Raw genomic sequence first — 22,323 nt, 5'->3', positions numbered from 1 at the left:
TTTTATTGTTTAGCTGGAGCGTTATTAAGCTTTCATTATTAACTTCTCAGGTTAGATCTGCCATTGTTGTAATATAATGAGACTATAAACAGCTTCCATATGTTGCAATCATTTTTTAGACTTCATTGTTCCTAAACATACATTGCAGATATGAACACTGACTGATTATAGATCTGTATGGAATTACGCATGAGGCCTGTACAAGAAATGACATTTTACTTTCCATGATTTGCATTTACTAAATCTGAGTTTATTTTGAACATTTATCTGAAAATTGTGTCCCTGCACTTTTGCTCACTAATGTAATGTGAGTCAATTCACTTCTGACTAATTGAGCTTTAGGAGGCACATGGAAAACATAATGATTTGGAATTTAATGAAAAAAAAACAAAAAATAGTGAACGTGATACATAAAATTAGACAGCAACTTGTGGTGAGAAGGAGACACCCATTTAGTTGAGAATTACAACAAGTTGCCAAAGGTTTGCATCACTCTCCTGTTCACTTCCTGAAGAAGTCATTTAGCCTTTAACCTTCCCTGTGGCTCCCATGAAATTGCTGCTTTTTGGACATTAGTTGTCTACTAAACCTGCAAATTAAAATAATTAATGATGTAACTGTTCCTTTAAAGTAGTAATAATTGTTTGTGACTATTGATCAATCTCTCTCACCCAGAAAGTAAACAATAAATATCTAAAATTGCTGCTCTTCAATGACATGATCATCAGCATTTTAATATAACTTTCTTATTCCTGTCTCTCTAACCTAGTCTAATTCACTCTTCTTCTCATTTTCTCCCTCTTAACTCTCACTAGCTATAGACAGGTCTGACTGACGGGGAGCTATTTTGGTAACTTAAAAGTTGGTGCACAGTCAGGTTCTTCTAAACACAGTTGCCCTGGCAGGGCTTTCATTTGGGTTAAAGGCTGAATGAATGAATGAGCTGAGCCTCCATAGACCAGGAGAAACAGCTCGAAGAGATAAGATGAATCTCATTTTGCCATCTGGCACTTATTCTCTCCTTTCACCTTGGTTCCTGTGCACATACAGATCTTGCAAATTACTTGAAAAGTCAGTATCTGAGTTGATGGCTGAGATTGTGAAACTGAGGAGGCGTTTCCTGTCTTCTTACTTTTCCTCCACTTGGAAGAGATTGAGAGATGAGGAAGTAGGATGGGAGATGGAGGTTTAGGTATCACCTATCCTTATCATCAGTGAGCATTGGTGACCATGGCCTCAGCATCTTTCTTTCTTTGATGACTAACACTGTCTCCCTTCTGGGAATTATAACACACATGTTCATCATTCCCCATGCTGAATCACCTCCTGCTATAAAGAGGTGAGTGTTTCAGCGAATGTTAGGCACTTTGGATAATATTGCAGCCATGGTTGAATAGCTGGCACTATGTGCAAACATCAAGATGTGGATGTGAAGTTTGATACAGTGGTTTGTGAAGATAAGAAAAAGTACATAACTTTCAGGTGTGCGTCTTGATCGCTTAAGATTGATGGCAGGTGAATATTGAGCTGAAGTGAATGGAGCAGTGGTTGAGCCTGGTAGTTAGTAAGATTTGTAAATGTAATCACTGACTGTGACAACTTAATTGAAATCATTGGCAACATATGCTAGGCTTATTAGCAATGCTCACAATCCATAAATGAATTAAAATACAATCTCTGCACTTGTTTTCCTTTTGCATTTCAATTTAATGCTCCCCTCCAGAAATACATCTATTACAACACCTTGATCAAACTCTTCTCTCTCCTCACCAAAAATTAAGTCAAGTTGGATAGAGTTTAACCCTAATAAATCTATTCTGGAATTCTTTGATTAAAGAATCATAGGAATATTATGAGATCGTAGGCAGCCATTTAACCCACTGTGTTTCTGCTGGTTACAAAAGGTCTAACCAACCAAATCTCAGCTTCAAGCCAGAGATCTATAGTCCTGCAGGTCAGGGCTTTTCAAATGCACATGCAAGTACTTTTTAAATGTGATGTACATTTTTTTCTCTACCATCCTTTTAGGCAGTGAGTCACAGATTCCCATCAGCCATTGAGTGAAAAAATAGACTTTACCTTCTCATTTCTACACCCTCCACTGCAAACAGATTTTTCCTATTATGTGGTGACCAGAACTGTATTCAGTCCTTAAGCTACCATCTAATTGATGCTATATACAGTTCTATTAATGCTCTCCTTCCTAATAAAGGAAAACATCTCATTTGTTCTTCTTGGGACATACACTCCAAACTACTTCTGTTCCTGTTCAATAAACTCCCATTCATTGTATATTCCCTTATCTTGCAGCACTACAGTAAATGCACCACCTCACATTTCTCTGGATTAAAATACATTCATTATTCTTCTGCCCAGCTGATGAAACCATCTGTATCATCCTGCAGTCTAAAACTTTCCTCCTCACAGTCATATAAGTGACCAATTATTGTGTTATTTGCAAACTTCTTTATCATGACCCCTACTTTTAAGTCAGTAATATATAAAAATACACATATATGTTTTACAGATAGATACTTAGCCCTGTAACAGCCTTCTATTCACAAAAACATTTTCACTCACTGAGCCAATTTTGGATCCAGTTTGCCACTCTCCTTTATATCCAATCTACTTTTGCTTGGTTTGAATAGCCTTTCATGTGGGAATTTGTTAAGAGGCTTTCTAAAGTTCTCTTATACTGCATCAAGTTCACTGCCCTCATCAACCTTCTATCTTCTTTTTCTCAAAATCTGTAATTGTTAGTTGGACATCCTGACAGTTCCTGGTCAATCTAAATGAAGGCATCTACCTTCCCCCAGAATTGATACCAATAATTTGCACAGCACCAAAGTCAAATTAACTGGCCATAATTTTATTCCTTCCTCTCTTTTTAAACAATGATACATTAGTAGTTCTCCATTCCTCCGGAACCACTTCCATAGTCAAGGAATATTGACAAATTCAAAGTCAAAAATGAGTTTACTGTCAAATGCACAAATACATGTTTGCACAGGTGCAACAAAAAACTTACTTGCAGCAGCATCATAGTCATGTCAGCAGCACTCGCAAGCAAAACGTAAATTAAGCATAAATTAAACACTATTAGAACAAAAAAAAACAAAGTCCATTTTAGTGCAAAGTGATCAAAGTAGTCATAGTGTTGCTTAACTCCAGTGATTAGGGTTGTGCTGGTTTGTTCAAGAACTGAACGGTTGAAGGGAAGTAGCTGTTCTTGAATCTGGTGGTGTGGGACTTCAGGTTTCTGTACTTCCTGCCTGATAGTAGCTGCGAGGAGATGGCATGGCCTGGATGGTGGGGATCTTTGATGATCGATGTTACCTTTTTGAGGCAGCCCCTCCTGTAGATGCTACCAGTGGTGGGGAGGGATGTGCCTGTGATGTATTGGGCAGAATCCATTGCTCTCTGCAGCTTCTTATGTTCCTGCAATTTGAAATGCCGTACCAGACCATGATGCAACCAGTCAGGACACTTTCACGAATTGTAGACAGTGCCTCTGCAATTTCATCTTTTTTGTGAGGATCTGGTTATCTATTCACTTCTGAAAATGCTAAACCTCAATATTTGCCCTTTCACTATATTTATTTTATCTAATATTCCATGTTTTTCCTCATTAAGTACAATGAAAGTCAACATCAACCCCTCATTTGTGAAGACAGCAGAAAAGCATACATTCAGAACCTTATTTATGTACTTCCTCATCACTCATAGGCCAAGGGTTATCTTCATGGTTTCACAGTCACACTCTCGCTTTTTATCGTCTTTGGATTTTCTTTGATTTTAGTGTGCCAATATTTCCTCAGTGTTACTCCTCTCCAAATGAAAATGTATTTTGTGTCTGATAACAGTTTTCAATTACTTCCCCACTACCACTTGTTTACTGGTTTATCTCTTCCCCTTTTGTTTGAATAGTATAATAACATTAGCAATTTTCCAGCCCTCCACATCTGTATTCAATGAATATCTACAGATTATGAACAGCATTTCTACCACTTCTACCTCTGACTACCATCGTGAACCTTTTCTATCCAGCCCAGATAACTTACTAAATTCTAAGAGAATGAGATATCCTTCTATCTGTTCCAAAAAATGAAAAAAAAATTACAAAGTGCCAGTCAAGGTGCACTTAGTTCGCTATTTACATTCATGGTGCTTGTACTGTACGCCATCATAACAATGGAGGTGTCAACTAATCACCACAATAAATCTCGAGAAACTACCTTTCACAGGCCTCCTGTTGAAATGTATTGGGAAAAACAGTATAAACAGTCACACTTACAGTGTTGAACTGAGGAAATTTTGTCCGTCAAAATCTTTTTCACTCTGCAAACGAAGTAACACTTGCTGATTTTTATCCTGCATGTATACAATCCTCTTTATTTCCTTTTCTCTCTCTTCTGGTTCATATATTCATAAGGACTATAGTGAGAGCTGTTGCTATACCCAGCCAGAACCCAAAATCAGGATTAAACCTGGGTCGCTGAAGCTGTGAGGCAGCAGCTCTACTAGTTGTGCCACTGTTTTGCCCCTGTATTTGTTTTTCTGATACTTACACATTCTCAGTGAACTCCAGCAATTGTGAGACTGCCTTTGCTTGTGTAATCAACCACTAATCAGATGGTGCAACATCAGCTGAGATGCTTGAGCCACTATTAGGACTGCAGAGACCCATTAAAAAAAAGCTATTTAGAAGTCTTGTATTGCATTAGATCCTCTTGTCATTGTCATTTCAAATCAGTAGGATTACTTTCACACAGCTTTGCTGTGCCTAAATATCTTTGCCATGTCAAGCTCCTGAGATGATTTTTTTTTGCGTCTGTAGACATAGAAATCATACTTTATGGAAATCCAGCTTGACATACCTGTATTTAATCTTTAATAGTGTGTTTATATTAGCTTGAGATTTGCACAGACAAAATGGGACCACTGCAGAAGTCCACATTTCAACTTCTATGACAATTCCTCCTCAGAACTGCAATTGATTTTGAATTATAAATGGCTTTGAATTTGCCATGGAGTAGTTTAAACTGATAAAGTTCAAGCATGGACTCAAACGTTTGAGTTGTTTATGAATGTGTATCTGAAAATTGGTTGCTTGTCATTTGATGTTTTTGTTATAACAAAACTACTTGTGAAAACTAGACTATATCCTTTAAGACTATGTTGAAACAAAATTGTCTTTTAATCTTATCCTTATGAATGTGTATAAATTAGTCAAATATTAGGCTAGCATTGTTTATTGCTAAAATTAACTCTGGTTTTGCAATTATATATGGCCTATGATAAAAGCACCTTGAGCTTTTTAATAATCTTCCTCAATTTTACTTGCACATTTTGTTTTGTGTAACTTTGTGGTGATACATGTTGAGTTAATTTTCCATGAGTGCCAGTGGCTTCCTATTGTGTTTCATTCAATGTATATTATTCTCCTTTCTCTATGCCTGATGTATGAAGAAAAGCCTGTGATTACCTTGCAAAGCCAGTTTTCTGGGTGGGCATGGCCTTCAGATTAGCACCATCAACATAAGAGGACCAGTCACATGACCTCCTACATGCACTAATGAGGTCTATGTGGCACAGGGTTCAAAAGAGGAAGAAATTTCATCAAGAATTCATTTTCTCACACCTCTTCCCACCCTGTTTCTTATAAAAATGCCATCTCTTTCTCCCAGTTTCTCTGTCTCTACCACATCTGCTCTCAAGATGAAATGTTCCATTTCAGGACATCTGAAATGTCCTCCTTTTCCAGGAAACATGGTCTCCCTTCTGCCCTCTCTTGCATTTCTTTCATTTCCTGAACTTCCGCTCTCACACCCAACCCCCCCCCCCACCACTCCCTCCAAACAAAACAGTGATAGAGTTCCCTTAGTCCTCACTTTCACTTCACTAGCCTCTGCAACCAACAAAACAACTTCTGTCAGCTACAGTGTGATCCCGCCACCAGTTACATCTTCCCCTCCCCATCCCTTTCCATCTTCTGTTGGGACCACTCTCTCCATGACTCCTTGGTCAACTCATCCCTCCCCAGTCATCCTGAGGAAGTAAAGGGTTAAGAAACTGTGACTGACTGTAACTATACATATAACTGATCGAAGAATACCTCACAATCAAGAGCACGCAAGCTACTAACTCATGCATAAGTGATAATTACCGTGTCTAGAACCTTGGTTGCCGCCACTAGGTGTGTTAAGTTACTTGCAGCGGAGCGATGGGTTTGTGGGGAGGGGAACAGGACCCATATGAAGTTGTCTAATGTCTCTTTAGAATGGCTAACCAGGGAGAATTACCTGAGAAAGCATGGGAGAAATGTTGTTGGAATCTCTTGGTATTCTCAGATGCCCAGTCCACAGCAATCGGGTAATGTAACCTATTACTGGGCCAAGGAAGGGTATGTGTTCCTCTTTAATGGTACTTACACTACTGCCACCCTCATTCTGCCAGCCTGGTTTGCAATGGGAACGATTGGGCCGGTCACGGTCCCCTGCCCCCAGAAGGCTCATGTCCGACGAAGATTTGTGGTGCGGTCAGTTAGTGAGGAGTTCTGTGAGGATTGGAGGGATCCTATTACGTTGGGATCTCCCTTATCGTCGTTAGGCTATGGGTTTCTGAGTACTCTCTCTCTGGAGGGTTTGGCAGGAACTATAGCCTCAAAAAACCAGAACTACCTTATTTGTGGACTGGCTATTGCTGGGAATCAGTACCATAAAGGGCATGGAGGCAGTGAACCAGGAACTGGCAGAGCTTCGACTTTATGCCCAGCAGACCCAGTATGCTGTGGACTACCACTTGGCTCAGCAAGGAGGAGTATGTGCCATGCTAGGGGACAAATGTGTCACTAACATGAGAGATGAGTCCTACAACATTTCCCATGCCATTCAGGACATTCAGAAGCAAGTAGATAACTTTAGGCAGGGACTTACAGGAAGGGCAGGTTGGTTGAGGTGGCTACTAGGAGGATTGTGGGCATCATACCTGCTGCATGGAGCAGTGGGGTTAATTGTTATTATTATAGTATGCTGTGTGGTGCTGGCCTGTTTAAATACCTGTTGCAAGGTTCTTTTTAATAAACTCTCGGCCCCATTCTCTGCGCCTCTCTAGTTTATCATGAAATGATAACAGGAGGGAATGAGGAAGTAAAAGGTTAAGAAACTGTGACTGACTGTAACTATACATATAACTGACGGAAAAATACCTCGCAAGCAAGAGCACGCAAGCTGCTGACTCATGGATAAGTGATAATTACTGTGTTCAGAACCTTGGTTTCAGTCCCATTACGCTAGACAATAGGGATACTGGGTGCAATAAACAACGAGTGGGAAGCTTGTCCGAAACAATGAGGGTGATACCTGTCTTTGAATCTTGATTATAACTCAATTATGTTGGACAATAGGTGTGATGTCTGTCTCTGGATCTCTGAAGCCTGACCGAAACTTGTGGCGCTGCATTCATTAAGTGTGCGTGACAATATCTGTATAAATTTCTGTCTGCTCCTTTGTACAAGAGAGACCTCGGGAAGCGACTCTCAACAAGTGCTGAAGAGACCTCTCCTTAGCGGTATACTGCTAATAAACGCGTTTTATCGAATCAACCTGGTCACTGTGTTACTTTGCAGTGCACAGAAGTGGGAATTTAAAATCCGGACGACAATCCCTCTGTGAGCCCTCGCACTTTCCCCTGCAACTGTAAGAGGTGCTACACTTGTTCCTACACCTCTTCTCTAACCACTATCCAGGGATCTAAATAGCCCTTTCAAGTGAGGCAAAGATTCACGTGCACCTCCTCCAACCTCGTCTACTGCATTCAATGCTCCCAATGTGACTGCCTCTCCATTGGTGAGACCAAGCAGAGCACCAGTGTTCTGTACACAATAGCCATCCCATGTCATGGTTCCAAGTGCTGGTTCTCGGTTCTGACCCTTATCCCCATTGATGGTGCCTTGTTGTGAAGCACATGGTTTCCATGCACTACTATTTGCCTAATGACACACACCTGAGTTCCATCAGGAGACTAGTATAAGAACCCTGGTTTCACACATACTGGTTGCCAGATTATTGGTCTAGCTCTGGGTATACTTTGTCTCCTGGCTACTTAGAGCTGGTAACTCTAGAGTAGTCTTGGTTTTGCTGTTTCTGTGTTGGGACTCAGTCTCAGAGTCCTGAGGCAAGACTCCTTCTGTTTGTTGCTCTGCATTTGGTACTAAGGAAGCATCCTGACTCCAGTCTCATTTCTGATGTTCTGCACCTGGGTTCTCCATGACCTTGCTCTTTGTGTGACATTGTGACAGAATAATCTGGCCCAACATGAACCTAGTGGGCATGAATCTCCTGCAAGAGGCCCTCACCATCCAGGGTGCACTTCTGGGCCAGCATAACCAGCAGCCCTGGGAGATTATGGAAATTTTCTGTACCCTAGCAGTGACTGTTGGGCAGATCAGTGAACAGGTCAGCTGACTCTTTGCTCTTCTTACCTCTTCTGCTCAGAACTGTCTGACCAGCCTGGACAATCTGTAATAGTATCACCCCATGGTTTGACAACCTGCTCTGGGGACAGTGGCAGGTGTGGCGTTTGACTGAGGTGGTACACCTGTAATGCAGGTGTCCTAAGGTGAGCTCAGGGAGGACAGAAACTTCCTGTAGAGCAAAGGGCAAAAGCTTGCTTGATATTAATTTTCAGTACAAATACAGACAGCAAAAGTAGGGCCATGTGTGGCCCTGCTCTGTATTGCTGACCGCAACTGGATAATTGCTGATCGTCATTGGCTTCCTGCACTGGAGTACTGGCCTGGGCAGAAAGTTTGGCTCTCAGCTAAGGACAGCCCCCTCAAAGATGAGCCCAAGAAACTTGCTCCTTGCTTCTTAGGACCTTTTGAGATTAAGAGAATTGTCAATCCCACAGTGGTCCAGCTCAAATTGCCTACAGCTCTGAGGATACATCCCACTTTCCACATGTCCCAGGTGAAGCTGGTGGTTAGCAGTCCATTGTGTCTTTTGGTCGAGCCCCCCCAGAATGTTGATGACCATCCAGCATACATCATCTGACGGTTACTGGATGTGTGCTGCTGGGGCAGCGGTCCCCAATACTTGGTCAACTGGGAGGGATACAGTCCAGAGGAACATTCATGGGTTTCTAGCTCCTTCATTTTAGACCCTTCCCTCATCAGGAATTCCACCTGGACAAGCCTGGTGGGTCGCCTGGAGGCTTCTGTTGGGGGGTAGAGGGGAGAGGTTGCTACTGTCATGATTCTGAGTGCTGGTTCTCGGTTCTACCCCTTCACCCTATTGATGGTGCCTTGTTGTGCAGCACATAGTTTCCATGCACTACTATTTACCTAATGACACACCTGAGTTCTATCAGGAGACTAGTATAAGAACCCTGGTTGCCAGATTATTGGTCTAGCTCTGGGTATATTTTGTGTCCTGACTGCTTAGAGCCGTTAACTCTAGAGCAGAACCGGTTTTGCTGTTTCTCCTAGAACACCCCGTTTCCGTGTCCAGACTCTGTCTCAGAGTCCCAAGGCAAGACTCCTTTTGTTTGTCGTTCTGCGTTCGGTACCGAGGAAGCATCCCAACTCCAGTCTCGTTCCAATGTTCTGCATGTGGATTCTCCATGACCTCTTCATGTGACATCCCAAGCTTCTAGTGGCATGTCATTTCAATCCCCTTTCCCATTCCCACACTGACCTGTCCATCCTTGGCCTTCTCCACTGACTGGCTGAGGCTCAACACAAACTTGAAGCACTAGTCTATAACCCAATGGTATGACTATTGAATTTTCAAATTCAGGTAAACATAAGATATAGGAGCAGAATTAGGCCATTTGGCCCATCTGCTCTGCCATTTGAACATGGCTGGTTTTTTTTTAAACCCCATTCTCCCTTCTCCCCATAACCCTTAACCCCTTCACCTATCAATCTGCCTTAAATACACCCAATGACTTGGCCTCCACAGCCCTCTGTGGCAAAGAATTCCACAGATTCACCACAATCTGGCTGAAGAAATTCCTCCTCATCTCAGCATATCCCTTTATTCTGGGGCTGTGATATTGGATCCTAGACTCTCTTACTAACGAAAGCATCTTCTCCATGCCCATTCTATCCAGGTCTATCAGTATCTGGTAGGTTCCAATGAGATCCCCCCTCATCCTTCTAAACTCTATTGAGTACAGGCCCAGAAACATCAAACGGTCCTCCTGTGTCAAGCTTTTCATTCCTGGCAACGCTTTTGTGAACCTGCTCCATGGTCAGCACATCTTTCCTTGGATACAGGGACCAAAATTGCTCACAATATTCCAAATGTGGTCTGACCAATGCTTTATAAAGCCTCTGCAGTACATCCTTCCAGTTATATTCTAGTCCTCTCAAAGTGAATGTTAACATTGTTTTTGCCTTCATTACTACTGACTTTAACCCTTACATCTTATGTTTCCCAGTCTCTCTCCTTCCTCTCCACCCCTGGTCTTCTCATTTTTGTTCCATTTCCCAAACCCTCCTCCAGCCCCTATCACCCTTCTGCATCCCTCTCCCCATCCTGGTAGCAACCACCTACTACCCAAACATTTCATCCACTAGATCCCCACCCCCATCTCCCCCCTAATGGTTCCCATTATAAGCTATTTCTCAGATTCCAGCACTTATAGCTTTTGAGTCCTTGTTCATCACCATCCAGCCACTGTCCTCCTCCTCCCCCTCTCCATATGACTAAATCTAACTACCTCTTTTTTTCATGTCTACACCCACCTGCCCCTGTGTCCCAACTCTACCTGCCCCATCCCCATCATCTCTCACTTCTAGGTCCATTTGTTAGTTCTGGCCCCTGTCTCACCCCTATCCTTTTCCTCTATACCAGATACCTTCCCTCTCTCCTTTCAGTCTCGATGCAGGGTCTCGATCTGAAATGTCAACAATTACTAATGCCAGGCCATGGGGGCACTCAGATCAAAGTCTCTCTGTACATGGATGACATCACTGTCTTCTGCTCAGATCCACTGTTGGTCCACAGATTGATTAGTAACTGTGACTAGTTTGAGTTGGCATCAGGGGCCAGAGTTATACACAGGAAGAGCAAGGCCATGCTCTTCAGCAACTGGACAGACCAGTCCTCTGTCCCTTCACCATCAGGTCTGACTGCCAGAACATTCTCAGAACATGTTTTGGAGGGGACAAAGCATGTAACAAAAGTTGGCTGAAGTGGACAGGCAAAGTTAAACAAAAATTGGAACTGTGGTAGTGGCACTCCCTCTCAATAACTGGTAAGAACCTGGTCATCAGATGCAAGGTGCTCTTGTTGCTGCTGCACTAGGTGCAGGCGTGGTCCGTTCCCTGCACCTCTGCCCTGGCGGCCATCTTCTGGTTCAACTCGGTATCCAAGGTGGAATGGGTCAGATGTATCACAATGCACATGCCCCGGACAACAGGGGCAAAAGTCAGTATGGCTGCAACAAGGATTAGATGATCACCCACCTTTTTGCGAACTATGCATTCACAAAGACGGTCTGGAGAAGGATGCAAGGTGCCTTGTTGTGGTTCATCCCGAGCAGTTGCATAATATGGGACACTCTGATCTAGAGGATGTTCCCAGAGACATATCAAAATAGACATCAAGTGCTGCTGAAAGATCATCAACTCAGTGAAAGATGGTCTGTGTGAAACTAGTTGGTCTTCCAGTACAAGAAGAGGTCTGTAAGGGAATGCTGCTGACTGGCACATTCCATGCTGCAGGAGTACGTGCTAAAGCTCACTGTAGCCAACACAAAAGCATTGTGGGGAAGGACTGCAATCCAGGGTCTTTCTGCCACTCGACATTGAGGGGCTGAGTCTGGTGTAAAAGCCTCTTAAACACTTAAAGTTTCTATCCTCCCAGGAGGCCACATTAGTGGCAATGGTGGTCTGTACACAAAATGTGTGAACTCTGCCAATGTATAGAACCGATAACCTTGTGAATGTATCGACTGAGTGACACTGCGAATGTAAAGGGAGCCATTCACTGATTTTGTATATATTTCTATGAAGTTTACTTTTGAAGTAAAGTCCTTTTCCATCCACAGATGCTGCTTGACCCATTGAGTTCCTCTTGCAGTTTGTATCTTGATCGAGAATTTAACTGGATCACCAAGGCTTTGCCAAGTGGTATATGTTGCAGCTTTAACTCACAGGTGGAAAGCAGGTGAACAGCGGGTTGGAAGTTTCTGCGAAATATCTCATGAGATTTGTGGCTTAGATAGAAGTAACTGAAAGTTTGTAAAAATATGGACAAAAGCAATGTATTTCCCACTCACTGGCACTACATTCTGGAGCACAGTTATGTGCAGTTCTTTTTAGTAAAATATAAAATATTTTATGTATCAGAAGAACAGGAAAATATTTTATTAGAACACAAGTGAACGTTGTTTTAGATGTTCGGATGCCACCCAAGAAATACGAGTGAAAGATTGAATTGCCATGATGACTAGGCTATGTTTCAATCGATAAATAAATGTAAAATGATTTTTAAAATTTCTTGTGTGTAATTCATATATAATAAAACAGGCAAATAATAGATTATAATGATATTATTGTTTCATTTTTCAAGTCAGTTAATAGAAAATAAAACAAAAAACATTAAATTGCTGCCAGGATATGCACTTATTGACAGAAATCAGTAATTGATCAGTATCAGCAGGATATGATTGAATGCACTGTTGAATTTGAGTTTAATGAAAGGGGAGAACAGTATTCTCAAACAACACCTATGTATCACTGGGTGTTGGGTATATAATAAGGACAAAAGAGTACCTGACTGTCCATAAACATTGATACCTGATGATTAATGAAAGTACTTTTATGTTTTCCAAACTATATCCTACTTTACATAAAGAGTTCTTTTTACAAAACTCCCCTCTGCAATTTCACTGATTAGGAGTCCAGGTGAGGGACTAAATATAAAAAGGCCAATTCTTGGACCCACTTCTCAAATGGCAGGAGTTGAGCCCTATAAAATGATTTCAATATTAGTCATAATTTTCCACAAATAATTAATTGCATTTTCATGAGAATGTTTGAAATGATGGAAGAGACTTTTAATTCGCTCCATAATGTTAAGTGATCTGGCCGTCTCCCATTTTCTTGAGTGATTGTCCACTAATTCAAAAGCTTTCAGAGCAGATATTAAGCTTTAAATTTGCAGGTTCCTTTTGCCTCCAGTGATTCAGGAAGCTTCAATGACATGATTCAATATAACTAAAAAAAAATTAAAGATGTCCTTTAAAATTTGACATTGGCCAATGTACATGATATAATAAAAATGCTGCTCTGGGGGATTACAGCATTGTAGAACAGATTCCATCTGTGATTTCACTACTATAAAGAGCTTGGGTGTAGCAGATTTATAGCAATAGTGAAATAGAGTTCATCAGAATCCAAAGAGTGAGGTGTAGTTCATTACATTGTGGTACTCATGTTTTATTTTCTGTAATACACAATACATGCTTCATTTTTCCTATCTTCTTCTTCATTACTGAGTCTTCTAATTTTGTCATTTTTAGCACCCTGAGGTTGGCCACATTAATCATAATTCAGCAGTCTATACATTTCTTCATGTGATTTGAAGAAAGTTCTTTTCAGAATTGGGTTTTGGGATTAACAAAACGCCTGGAAAGGTTTTGTCACTTCACAACATTAGACCCACTGGAGTAAAAAACACGTTGTGAGACTTTCTCTTGGAAGTTACTGCATTTCTTCAAACTTAATATTTCTCCAAGCACAGTCCGAATGAATAAGTGGGTAATCAGTCAAGAAAATGGGAGGTCACTGTTTTGGTGCATATGTTTGTGCACAATTGAGTTGTTTTTTAGGTGACTCTTCTAAATTAAAGGTTTGTGACAGTCTGGTATGGATTTTTCCAAACCTAACCCTTTTCATAATCAGCATCTAATGTTCTCACTGCATTATCAGTTGGCCATTAGAGAAAATTGAGGAATAAACTTACTAATGTTCTGTATCATTTGGTTATCTTCCTGGAAGTTGTAAGTATCTGCATGAAAATGAGTTTGCTGGAATTGTGATAAAACATAGATATATTTTTCTAAAACAACCAAAGCAATCAATCCATTTTTGTACCAGTCTTTTTCAGTCATGAAAAAGAGCATCAAAATGCTCATCTACAACACTTTTAGTTAAGATTCAGCTCAACAATGCTCTTAAGACATTCTTCATTCAATGATATTCTTATACCTGAGAACTTCCTGGGTTGATGATGGGCTTTCAGCAATTTTTGAGAAGTATTGGGTCTCAAAGGACTTGGTCTGGAACTCCAGATCACCTGAGCTTGGATTTACACACGTATAGCTTAACTTGGTTCTTTGATGCTGCAGTTGGTGAATGTGCTCCTAACTCTTTCTATTTAGGGTGGCACGGTAGCGTAGCGGTTAGCACAATGCTATTACAGCGCCAACGATTGGTGTTCGATTCCGGCTGCTGTCTGTAAGGAGTTTGTACATTCTCCCATGTCTGCGTGGGTTTCCTCCGGGTGTTCCGGTTTCCTCCCACATTACAAAGACATAAGGGTAGGTTAATTTGGGTTTAAAATGGGCGGCGCGGACTCGTTGGGCTGGAAGGGCCTGTTACCACGCTGTAAATAAATTTTTTAAAAAAACTGTGCATCCCCTCCTGAAATGCAGACTGTGTTTCTTCAGCCACAGAAGGGTACTATGATGATGCCAATTGGAATCTCCAGCTTTGAGAAATCTCAGGATCAGCACATGTACCGTATATGCAGATGTCAGAGACCCACATAGTCTAAGAGTGACCTCCACTGACTACGAGGCCATCAGGCATCTGCTTTGCTATTAATCCTCAAGAAAGCCCCAAAGTTGGAGGGGGTTTTCAGTTCAGTTCCAAAGTGATGCATTCTGTTTATTTTCTAATGACGAATTTCAATTATCTAAGCATGGCAGCAAAACAATCTACCTAAGTTTGCTGCAGTGTAATTGTATACCCTCCACCACCCACCACCCTTGTCAGGAGTGCGTGGGCAACCCATTTCTTGATCTTCCAAAGTTCTGCTTGTGTTGAGTGAATGGATTTGAATTATCTAAAAAAAAATAAATATCTATGCAAAGAGTAGGATGTGACTGGAGCTGCTGATTAATGATACAAAAATGAAATTCTAATAGATTTAATTGTTCTTTTGGGATTTAATTTTTCCTTAAATATTTAAATGTTACTATTAGCTGGATCTAAGGATATGATTGGATAGCAATATCTGAGGTTAGATTAGGAGGTGTCTACCAGTTCTGGGGATAGGGTACTGATGTAGCTAAACATTGTATATTTCTATATTTTTGTTGCAATGGGAGTAATTGTGGGCATTTAAAGCTTAGGGAATGCTACTGGACATTAACAGCACAAAGAACTGATCCAGGATATTGACAGGATAAAGGAATGGGCCTGGATATTGATAGAACTAGAGAATGGTTGAGATATTAAAAGAACCAGGGAATGGTCCTGGGCATTAACAGTTCCAGGAGTGGTCCTGGACAATTACAACAACAGAAAATGGTTCTGGGCATTAACAGTTTCAGGGAATAGTCCTGGACATTGGAGGGACTGGGAAATGGCCCACGGCATTGCTAGCATTGAGAAATAAACCCTGGAGCTTTGAAAACATTGGAATGATCCGAGGCAATATAGAACTGAAGAATTTTGTCATGGGAGCATTGGGAATCAATCCAGGGACTTGGAAACACTACAGAGTAATCCTGGGAATTATTAACTCTGAGAATGATCCTAAGAATTTGAAACATTAGGGGAAGGTTCCTGAGGATGAGAATGACAAGGAGTTGAGAACAGTAGGGGATTTATCCTGAGGATTAGAATCATTTGGAATTAGGAACACTGGGCATGTGATCCTGAGAACTGGGAACACCAGGTATATGATCCTCAGGATTAGAATCACTAGAAATCAGGAACACTAAGGGAATGATCCTGACTGTTTGCAGTACTGATAGGTAACACAGTAGATCTGAAAATACTGGGAAATGATTCTGTAAATATGTAACATTAGGGAACAATCCTGAGCTTTGGAAGTAATGACGAATGACGAATGACTCTGAGAACTGGCAAATCTGGTTAAAAATCTTGGTTTTTGCCAACACTGGGGAAAGGACCTGGAGCACCAGATCATGTTCCTGAGGTTTGGTGACACTTTGGATGGATCATGAAAATTTGTATTTCTGGAGAATGATCTTGGCAGCAAAACTCAGGGATGATCCTGTGCAGTGGTATCTGTTGGAAATGGCCTGAGGATTCAAAAACACCAGAGGATGATCCCGAGGATTAATAACTCTGATTCTGGGAATTATTGATGAGGGGCAACTACAGGGAATAGTTGTGGACTTTGACAATGTAGAATTGGTGTCTTCTTCTTTTCCTGCCTGTATCTACAACAGGCTGATAATTGAATTATTGCTAGTTGTGCAGAAATCCTGACTAAGGCTTTTAATAAGTAATAAGGACCAAAGTTCTTTATTCCAATTAATGCCTTTATTTGAAATTAAGAGATTAAAGTAACCTTAATGTGACAGCTGACACTAGGATAGTCTTTCCTTTAACTCTGCACCACCCCCTACGCCTCCAACCTACCCCTCCCTCTCCTTAAGGTTAAAATTTTAAATACCTTAAAATTAAGATGAAGCCTTGTTGGTCCTATAAATGTGAAGTTGCAGCTTTCCCTTTGATCTCAGAGTAAGTTTCACATCCTGTCCTCAGGCAGAACCAAATGCCCAGACCACCATTACTTTCCAAAGAATCTGAAAATCTTGGAGCGTTCCCTCAACATGATAGGTGAGGCAGCTCTGAGAATAGGCTGTTATTGCCTGTCCAATGAGATCGCTCAAATACACCCTCAAGCTTCTTTATTACAGGAGAAGAGAGTGTGAAGTGAAAACATAAAACAGCTATTAAGCAAATATAAATGTTAACTTGTTACATGAAACTGATGATCACAGGGATGCACTTCAATTCCACAATATGTCAATAAAATACGGATGTAACATGGAAACATGTTGAAAGTCACATTGACTTTTTTGTGGTGTAGGAAATGCAGTGAATGTTCCCATATTTCAACATCTGTAATAAGTGAGGATCTAATATGGGAAGAGGACAGCAGATCAGGGCCATCATGAATCTGAAGTTCGACTGGGGTTCCTGTGAATTCACTGTCCTACCTGGGCAAAGTGGGATCTCTTTCCCCACAAACAGCTCTCAGACTGAAAATGTCATCCAGGCCTCTATCTACAATCAGCAACCATCTGTTCCATTATTCTTGGTAAAGAATTAATCTGCAGTGTTCTTGTCCATCAATGCATAAAAGGTTAGCAGTAAATTTGGTTTGAGTTTAAAGAAGGCATTTTCCCCATTCCGGCTCATTTTCATTACTTTTCCCTCTTGACCTCTCATTGCTCAAGTTGGAGATTTTAAATTCCCCATACAATTTAGTATTTTCTTTCCTCTTCTCCTTATTCTTTCCTTGTTCCACATAGGTTTGCCTTTTTTCTTATTCACTGCTTCACCTAGAGTCATGGAGTTGTAGAGTCATGCAGCATGGAAACAAGTCCTTTGGACTAACTTGCCCATGCCAGCCAAGATGTCAGTCCAAGCTAGTCCCATTGGCCTGTGTTTGGTCCATATCTTTCTAAACCTTTTCTGTCCATTTACCTGTCAAAATGTCTTTTAAGCATTGTAATTGTATCCACCACTACAACTTCCTCTGGCAGCTCATTCCATATACCCACCACCCTCTGTGAGAAAAAGATTATTATTTTGCTCCAGTGCTGGATCACTTTTTCTTTCCTTATCTTTCCCAATTTGTTTTTCCAGCATTTCTCTTCACCTTATTCTCATTTTTCCTCTCTATAACTCACTTTTAACTTACTATTTCTGTTTTCCTTAAGCCTGATCTACCCTATGTTTTATTACCTACTCTCTATTTTCTATTTCCATTTACCATATCATAATATAATTTTACTTAACTTGCCCTTTCAGCTGCATCTTATCCCTCCCTCAGCTGAGCTATTTCCCTTCATTTCCAGTTTTCAGGTTCTTTTTCTCTTTTCTCGCTTCCTCCCAATATCATTCTTAATATCAGTACTGATGAAGGGTCTCGACCCGAAACATCGACTGTTTATTTCTCTCCATAGATGCTGCCTGACCTGCTGACTTCTTCTAGCATTTTGTGTGTGTTGCATATCATTCTTGATGTTTTCCATGTTTCTGAAATGACAGTAGTTGTTTAAATGCAAAGATCTGTTCAAAATTGTTGGTAAATGCTTTTGAAAGTCCTAAAGTTAGGAGTTAGTCTCCTAAATTCAATAGCTTCCAAAAATGGCAAGAAATCAGAATACATAATTAATATGTGGTCTGTGTTACAATGTGGAGTATAATGTGGAAAACATGAAATTATAAATCTTGGCAAGATTTTTTTTAAGAAAAAGCATATTTTCTGAAATGCAAGAGATTACAGATCTCTGAGATGCAGAGGGATCTGGATGTCATGGGGTATGATTCACAAAAGATTAGGATACAGGTGCAGCATATTTAAGAGAGCTCACATGATTTTATTGTTTATTGCTAGGGGAATTGAATACAAAAGTAGGGAGGTTATGCTTCAGTAAAATAGGACATTGGAGAACTGTGTACAGTTTTGGTCTCCTTATTTAAGGAGTAATAGAAACATGTTGGAAGCAGTTCAGAGAAGGTTTACAAGACTAATACTTGGAATGGGTGGGTTGTCTGAGGTTGAGCAGGTTTAACTTCTGTCCACTAGAGCTAAGAAAAATAAGAAAGGACTACATTGAAACAAGATCTGAAGGGCCTTGACAGCATAGATGTGAAGAGGATGTTTCCTCTTGTGGGAAATCTAGAAACAAGTGCAAAAAGCAAACTGCTGGCGGAGGTCAGCATCTGAGGGAAAAAGGAATTGTTGATGTTTCATGTCAAGATCTTGAATCAGGACTGAGAATGGAAAGAGAAGATAGCCAGTATAAGGGGAAGGATGAAACAGGGGTTGGCAGGTGATAGGTGGACCAGGGAGGGGTGAAGGATGATGGGCAGATGGATCTGGGTGGGGGCAGGGTGGAGTCAGGAGACAGAGGTAGGTGGGTGATAGGTGGAAACAGATAAGACAAAAAAGGCAGATGGAGCCAGCTCAGGGGAGGGGAGGTTGAAGGTCGAGACAGCTGGGAGGGTAACAAGCAGGAACACAAAGGCTACCAGTGCTGGAGTCTGATAACTAAGGAAGGTGATAATGGGAACCATTAGGGGAGAGGTGAAGAGCAAGTGGAAGCAAGTGTGGGAGGGGATAAGGTGGACGGAAAGTACATGGAGTAGGTGGGTGGAACCAGGAGAGGGAGAGGGACGGAAATGGGTGATGGGGTCTGGTGGGGATTGGGGGGGAAGTGTATGGGAAAGGAAACAAAAATGGGAGGACCACAGGTGAATCGGAAGGAGAGAGAGTTGAATGCAGGAGGTAAGATTTACCTGAAATTGAAAAATTCAGTGCCCATCCCATTAGGTAGTAGACCACCAAGTTGGAATGTGAGGTGTTAGAAGAATGGACAGAAATGCAGAGTTGATATTACAAGCCATGATCTTATTAAATATTGGAGCAGACTCGAGGGAATGAGTGGCTACTCCTGCTCGTAATTTGAATCTTCATTAAGTTCATAATGCAGACAGCAATCCATATCTGTGCAGAATGCTCATTTAATATTATTGCTGCAGTTAGTGCTAAACAAACTGTTCACTGGCTTATCTCCTCAACAGAGGTCTCAATTTTAGTTACGAGCCTGTGATGCCTACAACCAGACTGCACCTCAAAAGGAGATACACTGTGGTTATAGCAGAGCTTATACGTTTTCTGTTAACTGAAACAGATCTTCAGACACCCCCAACAATGATACTACATGGAAGGGTAGACCCCAGTATCATCCAAAGCCACATTTTAGGCCATTGTGGATGAGAGGAAAGGAGAGAGGTCATGGGGCTCAGGAAGCCATTGAATTGCACACACAGAGGTAGTAAGAGGAGATAGTTATAGATGTCAAAGCCAAACGTCAAGCCCAGTGACATAATGCAATCTATCAGTAAGTTCAAAGAACCAAATACAAGGTCCAGGTCACTGAATGCTATATCCTTCTTATACCACCAGTAGCCCAGACACTAGCCAATGCATCTTACACTAGCCTATCAATAATCACTAAGCCACTTGTAGCTTCTTATGGTTGAAACACTTCCATACACTGTGGTAACTCTCTCATGTTCAACCATAAACAAACCTGTGTGACACTAACACAGCTGCATATTGGTAGTTTGTAAGTCAGGAAGGATAATAAAGAACAACTGATGTGGTCAGGTACAACTGAATCATAAGGATGTGGTAGTTCTTTAAAAGATGAGATTCCCTTTAAGTGTTGTAATTATATTTTTATTTGCTCCCTCTAGTGGCTGGATGATGACAGAAAATAAAATAACTTTCGACACAGAACTATGCTAAATCTGATCGATTGTAAGTTTTTATGCTTGACGCGAACAAAGACAGACATCTGTTATGATAATTCAAAATGCAATGAAAGATGATTAACCTAAACTGGTATAACTGAGAAGCAAAACCTGCAGATGTTGGAAATCTGAATTAAAAAGAGAAAACGCTGGAAATAGAGTCATAGAGTCATACAGCGTGGAAACAGGCCCTTCGGCTCAACCGATCCAAGCTGACCAAGATGCCCATCGCAGCTAGCCCCATTTGCCCGCGTTTGGCCCGTAATCTTCTAAACTTTTCTTTTAAATATTCAGCAGTTCACACTACATCTGTAAAGAGAGAAACAATTAATGTTTCAGGTCAATGGCCCTGCACCAGACCACACCCCAGGAATTAATGGCAAAAAAAGCTCTGGTGTTTCTTTCTTTGGTTAATAATTTAAATTGTTTTAGCCCCTTCATCTTCTTGTCCCTTTTTTTGGTCGACAGTTCCCATTGTTTGCCTTCCTAACCAATTGCTTTTTTTCTGAATTACCTTTGCCTTTGACTTTATTTCTACTTTGCACCCTTTCTTTGTCCCAGTCATAGTTTTTATTAAACTCATTGGGCTGGAACACAATGATGACCTGCCAATGGATAAGCAGGGAATTGCCGATTAACTATAGTGTGCTCAATGGTGCATTCCAGCTGTCTCCACAGTCAGAAATATGCTGGGGTTCAGATGAACCATTAGCTCCAGGACCGTTCTGTGAGTTCATGAGCTGAGGAGGTGGACACACTTTGCATCTGACTCTCAGCATTATGACAACCATGATTGGTGTATTTCATGCAGCCACACACATTTGAAAGGGGTCACTGAACTTCATTTAAAAGGTGAAGTTAGCTGTTTTTCTTTTTAGTTTACTGCATTTCATGGTACAGTATTGTTTTTAATGAATGAAATAGTAGTTTCATGTGCTTTTGATATTTTGATCATCAGAGACATTTGGAAACAGTAAATTGACCTCTGACAGTAGCCCATCCACAGTCATTAATATCCACTGCACCACTAATGCAGTGTATTCAATCAATTAAAAGCCATTTATTTTTACATAGTTTTTTCTTAGATGTTGCTTTATGTTTACATTTTTTTCTTAAACATAGCTTTTATTTTTCCTTCCTGTTAATCTTTTATTCTTTGATATTTTTATCCCATGCACCTATTTTTTTAATTTTTATTTTGCTGCTTAGCTCATTTCTATCCATTGATTTCTTTCCCATTTTCTGTTTTATTTGTCTAATTTCTTTTTTCCCCTTCAATTCTTTCTTAATATTTTATTAATTTTTCCTAACTTACCTTTGTCTCTTTACAGAGAGATAGAGTCGTACATCATGGAAACAGGCCATTCAGCCCACCAAATTGACCAGTGGATACCCACGCATATGAATCCCACCTTCCAGCACGTGGTCCATACCCTTGTATACCTATGTAAGTTAAGTCAGTGACTCTGCTTTTAACACTCTGCCCGGGTAAGGGTTCCAACATGGATCCCTGTGGAACCCCGCAGGCATCCAATTACAAAAAAAAACATCCAGTATCACCCTCTGTCTCCTATTGACAAGCTAATTTTGGATCCAATTTACCAACTTGCCTTGGATCCCATGGCCCCTGACCTTTTGGACCAGTCTCCCATGTGGGACCTTGTCAAAGTCCATGGAAACAACATCTATTGCACTGCCCTCATCAAAACTCTTTGTTACATCCTCAAAAAATTCAATCAGATAAGATCTGCCCTTGACAAAACCATGCTGGCTCTCTC

The 22,323-nt window shown here is 40.9% G+C and overlaps 1 long non-coding RNA gene across 1 annotated transcript; it reads left to right on the top strand.

The window, feature by feature from the left end:
• Positions 1 to 12,055: 12,055 nt before the first annotated feature.
• Positions 12,056 to 21,992, top strand: LOC127574578 (uncharacterized). The gene is made up of 3 exons (XR_007956927.1): positions 12,056 to 12,176; positions 20,489 to 20,552; positions 21,877 to 21,992. It is a non-coding gene; the product is annotated as an uncharacterized LOC127574578 (long non-coding RNA).
• Positions 21,993 to 22,323: the final 331 nt, after the last annotated feature.

Source organism: Pristis pectinata, chromosome 9 (assembly GCF_009764475.1).
Source record: "Pristis pectinata isolate sPriPec2 chromosome 9, sPriPec2.1.pri, whole genome shotgun sequence".
NCBI classification, from domain to species: Eukaryota; Metazoa; Chordata; class Chondrichthyes; order Rhinopristiformes; family Pristidae; genus Pristis; species Pristis pectinata.
This window is presented reverse-complemented; position numbering and strand designations above follow the sequence as displayed.